This window comes from Drosophila serrata, unplaced genomic scaffold, assembly GCF_035046125.1.
Source record: "Drosophila serrata isolate PLE 108 unplaced genomic scaffold, ASM3504612v1 contig_276, whole genome shotgun sequence".
In the NCBI taxonomy this organism is placed as follows: domain Eukaryota; kingdom Metazoa; phylum Arthropoda; class Insecta; order Diptera; family Drosophilidae; genus Drosophila; species Drosophila serrata.
Window position 1 is genome coordinate 5,337,527 of NW_028257174.1, and position 14,713 is coordinate 5,352,239.

Consider the following 14,713-nt stretch of genomic DNA (forward strand, 5'->3'; position numbering starts at 1 on the left):
TCACTTTAAATTAAAATGAAGTAATGGGATCCATGGCAATTAGGGGAATAATTTAGAAAATAATTGCATATCTAGCACAACTGATTCTAGATCTAGGCCTGTTTCCTCCTAAAGCATCCTTATAATTGATATAATTGTCATTGTTAGGACTTACCGCAGTGGAGAGGACACGTCATTGTTTAATTCCTTCCTGTGCTAAGGTATATTCTTGGTGGCATCAATTAGGCTTGTCATGGTGTCATCAAAACAAGCACTTCCTGTTTATCCAGATGATGCGAATTGGCCACGTCATATTTTTGGAGTCGATGGGTAATCACTATCACTTTCACTCGAGATGTTAACGCTGGAGACGCCACGAACAGACTAAGGGCCGCAAGGCGGCAGAGCCCGGTATTTATAGAATCCGAGGCAAGAGAACAGAGAAACTGAGAGCGGGAGAGAAATTGAGAACTCCGGAGCTAGGCAGAGGCAGATGCAGCGAAAGGCGTATCTCTAGAGATGCACAGAGAGGGAGATGGACATACCGAAAATGTTAGAGAGGAAGAGAGAGAGAGAGAGAGGGGGAGTGAGCGAGTACGAGGGAGGGATGGATAGAGAGAGGGAGAGGGAGCCATATGGAGTAAAAGAGGCACAGTTTTGCATTTACTTCTATATTTAACGATCGTTCCTATGGCAGCTATATAATATAGTCGCCCGATTTTAATAAAACTAATACCGAAATTATAAAATCATACTAAATGGAAAAGTTTTAAATTTGTTTACTAATCATTATCCGATAATTCCTAAGGCATCTATATGATATAGTCATTCGATCCATCCCGACTAACTTCAAAGCTTTATTCACATAGCTTAAAAACTGAGAGACGGACATGGATAGGCAGTTGTTTATGCTGATCAAGAATATATATACATACTTTATAGGATCTAAAATGTCACCCTTACTGCGTAGCAAACTTCTAACTAAAATTATAATACCCAGCAAGGGTATAAAAGAATAACAGCAACACGCAGTGTGAATGAAATATTGTAATCTCCATTCCTGATTCCGTTCCACTCAGAGTTCACTTGTAGGTTGAGGATATGATTCACGATTCACTTCAATTGAGAACATTCCAGTAGAGCCACAGGCAGAGGCATCCCCCAAAAGGGGGACTACTATGTGACCATCTAGTGGGGCAAAGCCCCCTTGGGCAGACGCCTCTGGACAACAAACACAGAGTCTTATCAGTGGAGAGGCACTACTCCAAGCTTCGGTGTGCTTAGCAGCAAATGAACATTATATGTCTCTGCCGGCGGAATATCAAAAGATTCCATCTGAGCTGGAACCAAGTGCCCCTTGAGCTACCCCTTAACCCCTTTAACCTTCCACCGTAAAAGATACTTTATAGTATATAGGAGACTTTAAATAAATAACACAGAGAAAATAAGTTAGTTCTTTCCCTTAATAACTTAATAAATAAAGAAGAGTCTTCCCTTTTAGCCTCTGAGTTGGAACCAAGTCCCTGTAGAGGTTTCCCTTTCACCTCTTACCAAAAAGAATACTACATGGTATATAGAAGAATTTTAAAAATAATAAATTAAATAACAAGTTAGTTGTTCCCCTAATAACTTAATAAACAACGAAGAGTCTTCCCTTTCTTGGTCTAAAATTCAATTAAAAAATTCCTCAAAGAGAAAACTAACAAAAATTAAATGAAATTTATTCCCAGAAAACCTTTTAGAAAATGCCTCTGTTATCAGGGAACGGCATACATATTTCCAGCGACAATTGCACCTACACATGACACACACCAAACACACACTATCTGGGGTCAAAATGTTAATAGTTTCCTCTAGAGTTTGAGGAGGACTCAACTTTGAGGTATTCGGGGGTGTCTTTTTGGTTCTGGCAATCGTTTGTTGACGCCATTAACCACTTGCCGGCGAACCAAATCACATACGCAAATATTCTGGGCCAGCAACGAACCCCAAAAAAAAAAAAGAAAAACTCTCACCTGCGAGCGCAGGCTTCATTAAAAAAAAAGAAGGAAAATAAGGTGGAAAAAGAGGAAAAGCCAACGGGTGTCCGTGTGTGTGACCTGTGTCCTTCGAGTGTTTGAATTAATTGCGTAGCGCACGCCCGCCTGGCGACCATTGGGGACTATATAGAGACTAGAGACTAGAAGAGGGAAGGGATGATTGGACCTGGACTGGACTGGACTGGACAGGACTGGGGGATGGGTGCCTGCCACACGGCCCACACAATAAATGAGTTTATGTCCTAGTCCGAGGACCTCCTCTCCTCGGATACCAGTTACTCGGTTTTGACATCCCACAATCAGTGGAGGTAAATTGGTTACTTTATAGCTTAATTTCTATCTATGTTCTGGTTTATAAAGACATTTCTTAATATTTAATTTATATTTTGTTAGGATTAACTCCTAACTAAATTAACATACCGAAAGCCAGCTCGTTTATAAGCCTTATTTACCCTTTGGTTAATACAAATAAGTATATATATTCCAGGAAAACTGTTTGGTATTTTAACCAAGAGTTTAATAAAAGGCTACCTTAACTAAGACTTTAATGAATAGATTTACCTTACTTTTTGATTACTTAATTCGTTTTAATAAAAGTAAACTGTTTTACAGCATATTTTTATACCCTTACTTGAATTAGAAGCTTAAAACTCAGTGAAGAAGTCATTTCCGAGCCCATAAATCATATGTATTCTTGATCAGCATCAACAGGGGAATCGATCTAGCCATCTTAGGCAGAAAAAACTTTTTTTTCAATTTTTCAAAATTTTATAAGGTGTCACATCGTTAAAATTATGAAAAAATTAAAAAATAATTTAATTTGTTGACATATTTAATTGAGTACGCAGATTTATTAACCTTATAAAAACTAACATAGGAAAGCTTTCCGATTTGAAATTAATGCCTTTTTGACTTAGTTATGAGTTCTTTAATCTTTCAATTGTCGAATTAATTGTCAAACAAAATTAATGACATATTACATACATTAATTTATTGTTATAAAAATATACCGACTTAGAGCATATTTTGTGACTTTTTTTTGTGGTTCATATATAGAATTACTGGAAAAACAGCTGGAATATCAAGTGATCGTTAATTTAAACCATTAATTAAAGAAACTGGCACCTAAATTATTAAGTTATTTGTTTTAATTGAAGTAAACAGCTTTAGAGCTTACATTGTACCTCAAGTGTTCATTGATTGTTGAGATGTAATGGAAAAACAGCTTCCAAAACAACTGATCGTTAATCGTTAACCAAGAGTTAAGTAAACTGATACTATAACTTAACCTTTAGACACCATTTTAAAGACAGTAACTATAAGTTAAAGTTGGTAGAGTGGAGAAACCTTGAGATATTTAAACCGAAGATTGATGAACCAGCTAAGTCTTTATATTCTTATTCAATTTTTTGGTTAATTACTGTGATTTAATCAAAGTAAATCAATTGGGAATAATTATGGATTCAAGAATTATGAAACTATTAAGCACCGCATTGCAGTTTAATGTTTAAATTTAACCTTTTATTATTTTTTGTTGGCTTTCTTTTCCCAGTGCCATCACTGTGCACAGCCCACATCCTGCACAGCCTGTCCGCTGGCCGATGTCCTCCTCCTCCTGTTCCGCCTGCCTGTCCGCGAACGCGTGTTGCTCGTCGAGTACATAAAACTGGCGCCACAAGTCTGCACACAAAATGGCGGCCCACTTGGCCCAGACCCGGACCCGGACCCGGACTCGAACTCGGACTCGGATCCGGCCGCCGTGCTTCTCTCTTTCAATGTCTCCATCGTCGACGACGCTGGCTCCTCCATCTCCACCTCCTGGAGCTCTCCAGCTGTCGTCCGCTTTATTATACAATCGTAATTTCGTATCGTAAAAGCGGGCGTCGAAAAAATGTGAAAGAAAGTTTTTCGTGTTGCGTGCAGGACCTCGCTTCATAGTATTTTTTGTTTTTATTTTTTTGAACCAGGGGTTGGAGTTCGAAGTTGGTAACTGGGAGTGGTGTAGCTCTCTTCTCTGAGCTTCAATCGATACCCAAGTGGATCCCAAACAAATGCAGAGTTTCGCTTTCAAGGTATGGTTTTCTTTTCTTTTTTGATTTTGTGCAAAAGCTTTTCGGGTGTGGCCTCCGCCTCCTAACACCGATTCTGACTCTTCTTCTGACTGTGGATGTGGCTCCTCCCTGACCAAGCTATGGAAATGGGTCACCAGTTGCCAACATTATTCGCAGAGCGAAAAAATCTGATGTGCAACAGTTAAGGGAAAGGCAGGAAGGTGCCCTCTTGGAATCTTGTCCATTTCCCTTTTTCCATCCAGAACATTCCATAAAGAATAATATCAAGCTGTCGGAATTGCTGGGATTATTTGATAAGCATTGATATTACCCTGATATTACCGAAAATTATCAATATTGTAAAACTACAACTAGCATGAGATCATAATTGTAAAATAGGTAAACCTTAACCATAACATAGATTACATTTTGAACAATTTCCTAAGCAAGAATCTTGGATTTTTTACCAATTTTTAGTTTGTTCGACTATACACCTTTTAAACAGAAAAAAACATATATATTTCTCTATGCCTAAAGGGTATCCTTTAGATCTATATATATGATCCCTTTATCGATGTCTCTGCTTGCTTTCCACTCGCTTAAATTCTAATTGAAGTTTATGCGAGGCGACAGTGGCAGCCCAGGGTCCTGATGAAGGATTAACTGAAGGATTGACTGGCTGACTTGCTGAAGGACCTAAAGCCTGCAGAGTGGCGCCCTTGGCTGTCGTGTGTGTGTGTGTGTTTTTGACGTCGCCGCCCCTGTTATTGATCCGACGGGGTTTTCTTCTTTTTCCCAGGAAAACTGGCAACCCACACGGAGTAAATAATGGAGCCAGAGTCGGAATCGGAGTCAGGAGCCAGGGGCTCCGGAAGCTTTTCTCGCGTGCTGCCCACAGACAATAATGTTTGCCTTGCCGGGGCCCTCTCCTTCTCCAACTACGATTTTTCCCCCTTTCTGGTGCAGCGATTAGGAAAACGCAAGTGCACACTTAACAAAAACAGAGAAAACTGTCAGCTTAGATCAGGGAAATATAAGCTAGTCTAATCAAGAGATAATTTTCCTATAAATAGTTTATCTAGGGGTAGAGTCAAAAATATCTACATTTTTATAAGACAATTTTTTTGACTAATCAAAGTTTTAAAAAACTCATAACTCAGCCAAAAAGGCAATAAATTTAATTCGGAAAGCTGTCCCGTGTTAGTTTTTATTAGATTTATAAATCTGCAAGCTCTATTTAATATTTAAACAAATTTTAATTTTTAACAATTTTTTGGGCAATTTTAACAATAAAACCCCTTAAAAAATTTCGAAAAAATTTGAAATTTTGTTTTCTTTCCTAAGATGGCTAAATCGATTCCCCTGTTAATACTGATCAAGAATATATATGATTTGTGGGGTCGGAAATGGCTCCTTCACATCTTTACAAGCTTCTGATTGAAATTATAGAACTGGTTTTGAAATTTGTTCAATGTATCGAAGAAATAATCGATTTATAGCAACTTTAACATATCGAACTTCGCTTTAAATATCAATACAGTATATAAAAATAAATATATTTTTTCGGTGTCGAAAAACACAGGGAAAAGCATTAGACAGAGTGCATCCCGGTTCCAGTCAGCGGATTTCCCGTGAATCAAATCGGAAATGTTGATGTTTTCCTATTTAGTTATCGCCGTATATCTCGATATCAGAAAATTCGTCACTTGTCGCCTACGAACCTCTGACTATGATTATATGACTATTTGCTTTGTTTACTATGCTCCCTACACACTGCACACTCATGCACTGATTAAGTGAAGAGAAAAAATATAAAGTTAAAATCTTAAATGAAAATTATTAAAATGCGATGTTTTATTTCGATAACGGAATCATTTTTAAAGTAAGAAATAGCGACCATTAAATACCCGGCAACCCATATGCAAAGCATTTTTTATCCCTAAAAAACATATACTATTACGATTTATATGGAGAAAATAGCAATTTGGTGATATAACCCATCTTTAATCCAGTCTCAAGTCCACCCTCCATTGATTTCAAGTAATAAGCTTGAAACTGTCATGAAAATTAATGGCTAAAAGTACAAATTGATGAAAGTAAAATGCAAGTGAAGTTAGTGCTTCAATCACTTTCGACACAGGTTGTTTGTCAAATGTCAACTACATTGTAGTTCTAACATTCCTCATACGCCTCGTTGGCTCTCTGACTCTCTCTCTCTCTCTGTCTTTGTCTCTGTCTCTGTCTCTTCCCCAACTCCAACTGGGGCAAGTATTTTTTTTATGGTCTTGCGTGAGCCATAAAACCCTGAGGCATGCACCGACTGAGGATGCACGGAGCCGGACAATGTGCCACATTGTGCCACAGTTGGCACGACATCTCCAACTACTCTTGGCTAGCTTTAAATACCACTTTCGGGTAAAGTTCGACGATAGATCCATTATGATATATACCAAAGATCCGACCACCAAATTTGATTTATGTGCAATCGAATCTCTTGAATCTCGTTTCGTTGGGCATTAAGATGTTGCCAAGCGTCGAACTAATCAATAACCGCCGCTTAGTGGCTCGAACTTGGGGACAGGTTGACCATCGATCGTGTCATTTAACCCGCCGCTGCTCCGCCTCGATGTGTTAATCTCAAAAAAGCGACTCCAACAGGTCGATACATCTAATGGCTGAGTGCTGGACCTGGCTCTGGTGCTGGCATGCGGAAAAACAAGATTCGAACTATCGAAAACCATAAACAAAAGGCGACAAAAAGCATTAGAGAAAGAGATATTCTCAGTCTTAGAGAACCGAAGTAGGGAATACACTATAATAGGAATGGAATATATTCTAATAATATAATATATAACCACCAAAGATGACAAAAATCATAAGAGAAAGATATTATCTCAGTTTTGGAGAACCAATACACTTTGTTAGAAATAGAATATATATAAAAATTGGAATATATGTAAACTAAAGATAACAAAAATCATTAGAGAAACAGATTGATCACCTTTAAAAACCAAAGTTTAGAATACACTATGTTAGGAATATAAAATATTTATACCAATTTGTATGACTTGCTTTGTTATTGTTGTTCAAGTTTGAATATTTCTTAGCCCTACGTCATTGAATTGATAAGAATTATTCTTTCAATAGTGACTTCAGATTTTACTGCGTTCAAAGCTCACATCGATATGGATTGATAAGAAGTACTATATGTAGTATATAGTATTGTTTTTATTCCATGCCTCACAACAATGAATTAGTATGAAGGCCTTTCCTAAAAAAAGAATTCCATATTTAAACTAGGGCATTATTCTATTAAAAATAAACCCAGAGGTATAGTTATACATAGTTATAGAGTAATCTAAGATCTCTAAGATAGAGTTAGAACCTTCTAGCAAAGAGACAAACCTCTTCCGAAAATCTCTCAACTCTTAACCAAGAGTATTACCCAACAATAGAGGCCAAGTCCAGTAGCCAATAGCGAGCCAATGGAATTAACTCAGAGACCATACATAGACCATAGAGTTCAATCGTAGATCGTAGAAAACCCTTCGCCGTGTGGTATGTAAACAAGTCCCCGATGTAAACAAGTGGCTGGTGACAATTGGTGATCTGTCAGATATTTCGGCAGCTCCAACTGAAATATTCACCTAATCCCCTCCAGAGACTTCCATTTGGCCATTCGTCGTGTGTGTTCTGAGTTGTTGGGCTTGGCACTTGGACACTTTACACGATAGATAAATCAAGTGACTGGAAGCTATATACATTCAAACCTATATATTCATCATATATATGAGTTGTAGACAAAGCGAGGGCTGATCGATGGCTTGTCTGCTGATCTGGTGATTAACTCCTGGCCCTGATCTTACCCAACACACACCATTAGCTCATCCGGCATTTCCGCTTTTAACATATATACTATATAGATATTTTTGTATATAAATCTCCCTTAATGCAACCCCACAACTACTACCACCTCCCACTGGGATCCCGATCGATTAGTATGCAAATCCGTTTATTTTCATTTCATTTAGCCTTTTTGACTCGCGACACTATTTCAATTTGTGTCTAATTAATGCCACAAAGTCATTTGCCAAGGGGTCTAAGGAGAGAGAGGCTACTTGAACTTGGTGACTAACGGCTAGAAAAGTCATAAAAACAATAGTTATAGTCTTTCCAAAAAAAGATTCTGGCTGATCAGATGATATTATATATATCTCTGTCTCTGGATAGGGTATTTCCAAAGGCAATAACTCTTTAGGATCCATCGTTTAAATGAGAATATATAGAAGAAACTTATCCCTAGATTGAGCATTTCCTTAGGTGATTTTTCTTAAGGATCTCTAGTCTATACAAGACAAGTAAGTATATAACAGATCCTTTTCTGAGAAACTTTCAGGTCCCTCGCATTTTATTGTTTATTTTTAATTTATTTAATAATAAATCATCTAAGCACAAGCTCCTTTAACTATTAAAGTTTGAGGTTTAAAAATCTAAAGTTATGATGAGATTCAATAGATTCTAGTACATTTTATTACCTTTGAAAAATGAATAGGATATACATACGTTTATATATCATAAATCTCTGGTTAATAGCTAAATAACAATATATAGAAAATTGTGTAGCTTAAATACCTAAAATTGTCACAATTTCAGGGTCAAAGAGTGCAAATTATTGCGTGATCCCCAAAATATACAAAATATATGGACTATAGACTGGTTTCTTGATAGTCAGGAAAATGAAATTAACACGTACCACTTGGCACTGGCTAAATATTATATATATCAAATATATATAATTTATTAAAATTAACATACATTTAAAGGGTAAGAGTAAGGCTTACACTTTCTTTCCCCCGAACTGCATTCCAGTCTCAAATCTCCAACTCTCTATTACATTCCAGCAAATTTCAATTCCAATTTCAATGATGTGTGGGCTGATGGGTATCATTTAGGCGACCCAGCGACCCAGACACTCTAAATACTGTTTAAGTTGATTTTTTTATGGCTTTCCTTAGTTTGCAATGATTAATATTTATTTGCATATTCATATGTAAAAAAAGAGAGAGCGAGCACTGCAATTGCTATTGAAATTGCCTGAAATACCCTGTAGAGTCTACGGTCTATCAGGCCCAACCAAGACATATGACTTGTTCACAATTCCCTGGGTATTCACAGGGTCGACATCCGCCTCGCTTCGTTGTTGTTGGCTTACATAACACGTTTTAGCATTTCATTAAAGCAAAATTTTAGCTATGAATGCGCAACTGACTGCAGCAGCAACAACAATAACTGACAATTCCAATTGACTAACTCAGAGCTGCGGCGCTGCACTGGATGCTTCCAAGGGAAGGAGTGGGAGTGTTAACCCCCACACACCTCCGCCCCCACACACGCAATGCATTAGAGTGTGTGTGTGTGTGTACGAGAGCTTCTCCCACTGCACTTGCAGAAGTGCGAACAGGAGCACAGCAGCCACAGATCCGTCGCTTATAATCTTTTCACTTCCAATCTTCCCTTCGCATTCCCCAATTCCCATTTCCATTGGGTGCGATATTGCTTTCCATACAGACGCGGTCAAAATGAGAGCTTCACGGCTCCACTGCCACATGCACATAAAGAATTAGCTAGCTAAGATCTATGTATATATGCCCAAATAAATTCATTAAATTTGTTTCAAATTAAAAAACAAAAAATTTGTTAATATTTGTAAATTTTAAACTTCATATGGTACTTTGTTATCCTAATAAAAACCAACATACACAAGATTTTATTATTATAATTAATGCATATTTGGCATATTTTAAAATTGATTTCAAATTAAGTTGCCTAAGCTAAACTGCCAAACTGTCAGGGTTTGGAAACTTCAAAGTCGGCTTTCTTTCGTGTTATACCCTTCCAAAGGTATTATAGTTTTAGTCAGGAGCTTGTAAATCTATAAAGGAGTCATTTTCGACCCTATAAATCATATATATTCTTGATCAGCATCAACAGCCGAGTCGATCTGGCCACCTCAGGTAAAAAATATTTTTTTTCAATTTTTTTCAAAAATTATTAAGGGGTTTCATCGTTAAAAAAATTGTTCAAAATGATTTTTTTTTTAATTTAAACTGAGTATGCAGATTTATTAACCCATTAAAAACTAACACAGGACAGCTTTTGGAATTAAAATTAATGCTTTTTTGGCTTAGTTTTGAGATTTTAAGACTATGATTTTGTCGATAAAATTGCCATATAAAATTATCATAAAATATTGATTAAAATATTGTGATATTTTAAGCTTAGTTCTCATCGATTTGTGATTCGATTCTATAAACTAACTATCCTATTTTCCTTACCCCAACTGTATCTGTGAGTCGCCCTCGCTTTGTGTGCACTTTCTTTTTGGGGCACTTTTTGGCACGCTTCGGACATCGCAGCTGCTGCAACAATTTCCATATGCCACTGGCAAACGCTCCACCCACCCACCTACCCCTCATCAACCCACACGACCCCCCTCCGCCCCTGGGCGCCCCTGTGTTCGTCGTCGCCACTTGGCGCTTTTAATGCTCATTTTATTCCTTTATAAATTCGCTATTAGATGCCAACAGCGTCGACGGCGACATAGAACTTTTCTTGTGTTGGAATATACTTATATTAGTTGCCGTAGTTGTTGCTATTGCTATTGCTGTTGCTGTGCCTGCCGGTAGTGTTGTTGTTGTTATTGTTGTTGTTGTTGTTGCTGCCCCACAGTGGGTTCTGTTATTGCCATTGTGTTGTTCTTGCCGCTAGCCGTTTCTATTGGAGTCCGTTGTCCAATCAGAGAACAGATGACGGGATCCACAGCGAATGGTGGGGCAGCATGATGCGAGTAAGTGTCTAAAAATAGCCCACTGTACATTCACTGGGCACGAAGGCGCACACGAAGCGATACGAAGGCGGACCAGAGCCACGAAGCTTTCGCTTTTTCGCCCCCCCCATCACTATCCCTATCCTCATCTCGACTCGACTGTTTTTGCTTTCGGCGGTCGCGTGGAAACGTGAGTGGGACAAACAAACTGTGTGAGCGAAAAACGAAACGGAATGGAATATGGAACACAGCCGGTTGGCAGCAGCTCCACTCTCGCTCTCTCTCTCTCTCTGGCTCTCACACTGCCTGGTCGAGTGGAGCATTTGTTATTGTTTTTATGCGACTTTGTAGCCGGCGTTTAGGTTGCTTTTTTCGCCGGTGTTCCATTCCCACCCAACCCCACCGCTTGATAGCGGGTAGAATTCCCACTTGCAGCTCCTTTGGCGTCCTTCTTCTCGGCGTATTCGCTGCCCCTATTTGAGCGTTGTCACGTCCCCACATTCGGCCTTTCTTTACTTCCTTTCCTTGTCGCCTTTTTTGTGCACCGTTAGCTGATAACCGATAACCGATAACTTATCACACAGCCACAAGTAGTAGTTAATGCTGTTGTTGTTGGTATTTATGCAATAATTAAGTGTGTTCTTGGGCTTTATCGGGTCTTTGGGTCTCGGCTTTTGCGGTTTTCCTGCTTTTAAAGTTTGTTGCGAAAAAACCCTAAGCAGGATCATAAAATGGGCATTTAACTGATTATATTTTATAATATAATAAAGCCCATTATGTTATGTTATATATTTTTACGAAACTTTATAAATATCAAATAAAATATTGAATTAATAATCATTACAATTATCAAAGTCGCTTAAAAAAACAATTCACTTAAAAGAAGATCTTTTGATTCGCTGATTCCTTATTTCCAATATGTATTACATATATATTATCATTATTTAATTTTGTTTAATCTTAGATAAGAGAATACCTATGGTAAATCATGATATACAATGTGTAAATACCTTTGTTCTTTATCTTTATCAAATAATTGTTTTAATCAATTGTGACCTTATATTATTACTTTGCTTGCTTAAAAAAAATATTGCACTTTTTAAATAAAAATATTAATAGAGTTATCTTCAAAATTCTATTAAATTAATTGTGCAACACAACCGGCTGCGCATGCCGCTTAAGCTCAAGAGAAAAAGAGAGGCAAGAGAAGGAGTAAGGGAGAGCGAGAGGGATCGATGAGCATAAAAAACTTTTTCAAGGTCATGGCGTCGCTGCTGCCGACGTCGCTGCATTTGAAATGCGAATGCGTGTGTGCAGCGCCCGGTCCGATGCCAAACGTTCCGCCCCAGTCACGAGCCCCACACAGAGCCGGAGAAAGAGAGAGACAGAGAGAGAGAGAGAGAGGGAGGTAGCGAGGGAGGCTAAAAGAGAGCTTCGAAACGCTGGAATCAATTGGTGGAACGACTCAATGTCTGGGGGGTGGTGGGTGGCAAATTTGACAGCCGAAATAAAATGCTAATATTGATAAGCGGACAATGCTTTCGCTATTTTCGCCATTCCCACACATCCGCCGCTATAAATGTGTACAAAGATCCATAGTTAATCGATCGATCTGTCGTATTAATCCGTAGAGTAGTGACAGTGTTCTGTACCTCCCACTCCCTAGCAAAATTCCCTGGGGAGCTGTCCCACTGTGCTCCCCTTTTTTGTTTTTGCTTTCTTGCGTTCTGCTTTCGAATTTTGGCTCTTTCGCTTTTCCACGCACATTCACACACACACACACACAGCACACATGAATATTCGATTTTCGGATATCTGCTTTGCCGTTCCGATTCCACTTCCACATCTACTTCCAGGCCAGAGAGCCAGTGGCTGCGCAAAAGGGAGTCTTGTGAATTTTAATTCAAACATTAACTTTTGGTTTAATTCAGTTGAGCTATAGATATTGTTAGATTCGTTATTGTATTATTATATTCATTATCTTTTTTTGAAGTACCTCATATTTTTTAATATCGAATTTGCTAATTCTCTTTTTATTTCAATCCCTTGACACAGATTAGTAATTTTCTATTATTGTTGATTTATAAATCTCTTAGCTAAACAATCCACAGCTTAACTGATCGTTAGCTTTCACAGATATAAAGATATTTAGCTCTTGTAGAAAAACTATCTACCTATCTATACCATCTAACTTGAGTATCTCAAAATGTATAACCCCTTTTTTAGGCCCAACGCCTCTGTTCGATGTTTGTAGTGCGTTTGTTTATTTGTTTGACGTGGCCCGTTGCCAATCGTTCCTACCGGTCGGTCGGTCGCTTCGACGGTCGCATCGGCGTCGCCAGTGTCTCAATGCTTTGCGTGTACCGGACTCGAACGCAACGCCATACAGTCGCTGTCGCTGTCGCCAACTGACGCCGCTGCCAGAACGACCGACGACGCGTTCCCACCAACCCACCCCGTTCCGTTTCGAGCCGTTCCCCGCACCACCACCCCCTCCTTTTTGACACAACACTGCCGTTCTTATTAGATTTTATGGCGGCGCGACTTTGACTTAGAACAGCAGCAGCAGCAGCAGCAAGGGGCAGCAGGGGCACGTAAGAACAACAACAAAAACTACAACAACAGCGGTGGCCGCGCCTTTTGGCCGTTCCGATTTCGTTTTGGACCGTTCGCGCGTGCTCGTTCCTTATGCCATTTCGTTGCGTTCTCGCAGCGTTAGAATCGTTCGGTCTCTGTCGCAGCCGCTGTCGCTGCCGGCGTCGGCTTCGCTGCCGCTGGCTGACTTATTGGCTTTAAGCGAATTTGAACGTCGCTCGGACTTTTATTCAACGTGTTGGTTCCGTCGCGTGAGCAACTCTGCCACAAATCGAGCAGCGGCAAGCATTCGCAGCGGAAACTGAAACCGAAACCCCGAAACAGAAACAACACTAAATTCACAACAAATTACAAGCAAATAAATTATAAACAAGCAAAATACAACAAACACAAACCGATGAATAGAAAAACTAAAATATACAGAATATTCCCCTATAAAAGTCCCCCCGCACAAAACTCGCGAAACGTTTATTGTGTGTTTAATGAAAAATCACAAGTTCTGACCATATTATACAAATACCAAACATATTTTTTTAAAGTGTGAACCCACAAAGTGCTTTAAACCAACAACAACAACAACAACAACTACTATTACTACAACTACTTCTACCAAAATGCCTTTAAACAGCGTCACGCTTTAGTGTCACAAGTGTTAGAAAGTCCCCACCCCTTAATTGCAAGACCAATTTTTGAAACTAAAACAGGTGTCCCGTTTGCCAGAGTCTGCCACTGGGAGCAGTGTTGGTAAGCGGTGCAACTAAACAGATTGTTGCCAAGCGCAGCAGCGAAACAGTGTTAGCAAGCGGCCAACGAAGCAAAGGAAACAGTAGCAGCAGGTGGCCGAAAACAGAACAAACAGGTGAGCAAATTGGTTTAGAAACCCAAAAACTGAGAGTCTTAGAATCTGAGATTATGAGAATTCATTCCCCCATCTTGACCCATCTTCTTAACCTTAAAAATACAAAAAATACGTGACTTTCATCACACATTTTGCAGCAGTTCCACATATTATCGCGAGTAAACAAAGTCTCCACCTCCTGACATACAAATGTGGGGGAATCCGTAGCTAAAAGCCCTTCGTTCTCATTCTCATTGCGGTCAGAAAAGTACTGGAAAGTACCCAGAATCTTTACAGAGAGATCATTGATCAAAGGTGCCCATTGAGAGGAAAGGGTTTCTAGGTTTCGCAATTCATAATATTCTGGATTTTGCAATAATACTGA

General features: G+C 38.9%; 1 protein-coding gene and 1 long non-coding RNA gene across 2 annotated transcripts in view; one reads left to right on the plus strand and one right to left on the minus strand.

Moving 5' to 3' along the window:
• Nucleotides 1-301: 301 nt before the first annotated feature.
• The window catches only part of LOC147643236 (uncharacterized), a 66,681-nt gene continuing 52,269 nt past the window's right edge, over nucleotides 302-14,713 (minus strand). Inside the window, exon 3 of the long non-coding RNA XR_015272307.1 lies at nucleotides 302-425. This is a non-coding gene — a long non-coding RNA (uncharacterized LOC147643236). The remainder of the gene's footprint in view (nucleotides 426-14,713) is intronic.
• LOC110179441 (Activating transcription factor 3) overlaps nucleotides 13,236-14,713 on the plus strand; it is a 46,829-nt gene continuing 45,351 nt past the window's right edge. Inside the window, exon 1 of the mRNA XM_086835710.1 lies at nucleotides 13,236-14,349. The gene's annotated coding sequence lies outside the window, so the exon portion shown is untranslated. The remainder of the gene's footprint in view (nucleotides 14,350-14,713) is intronic.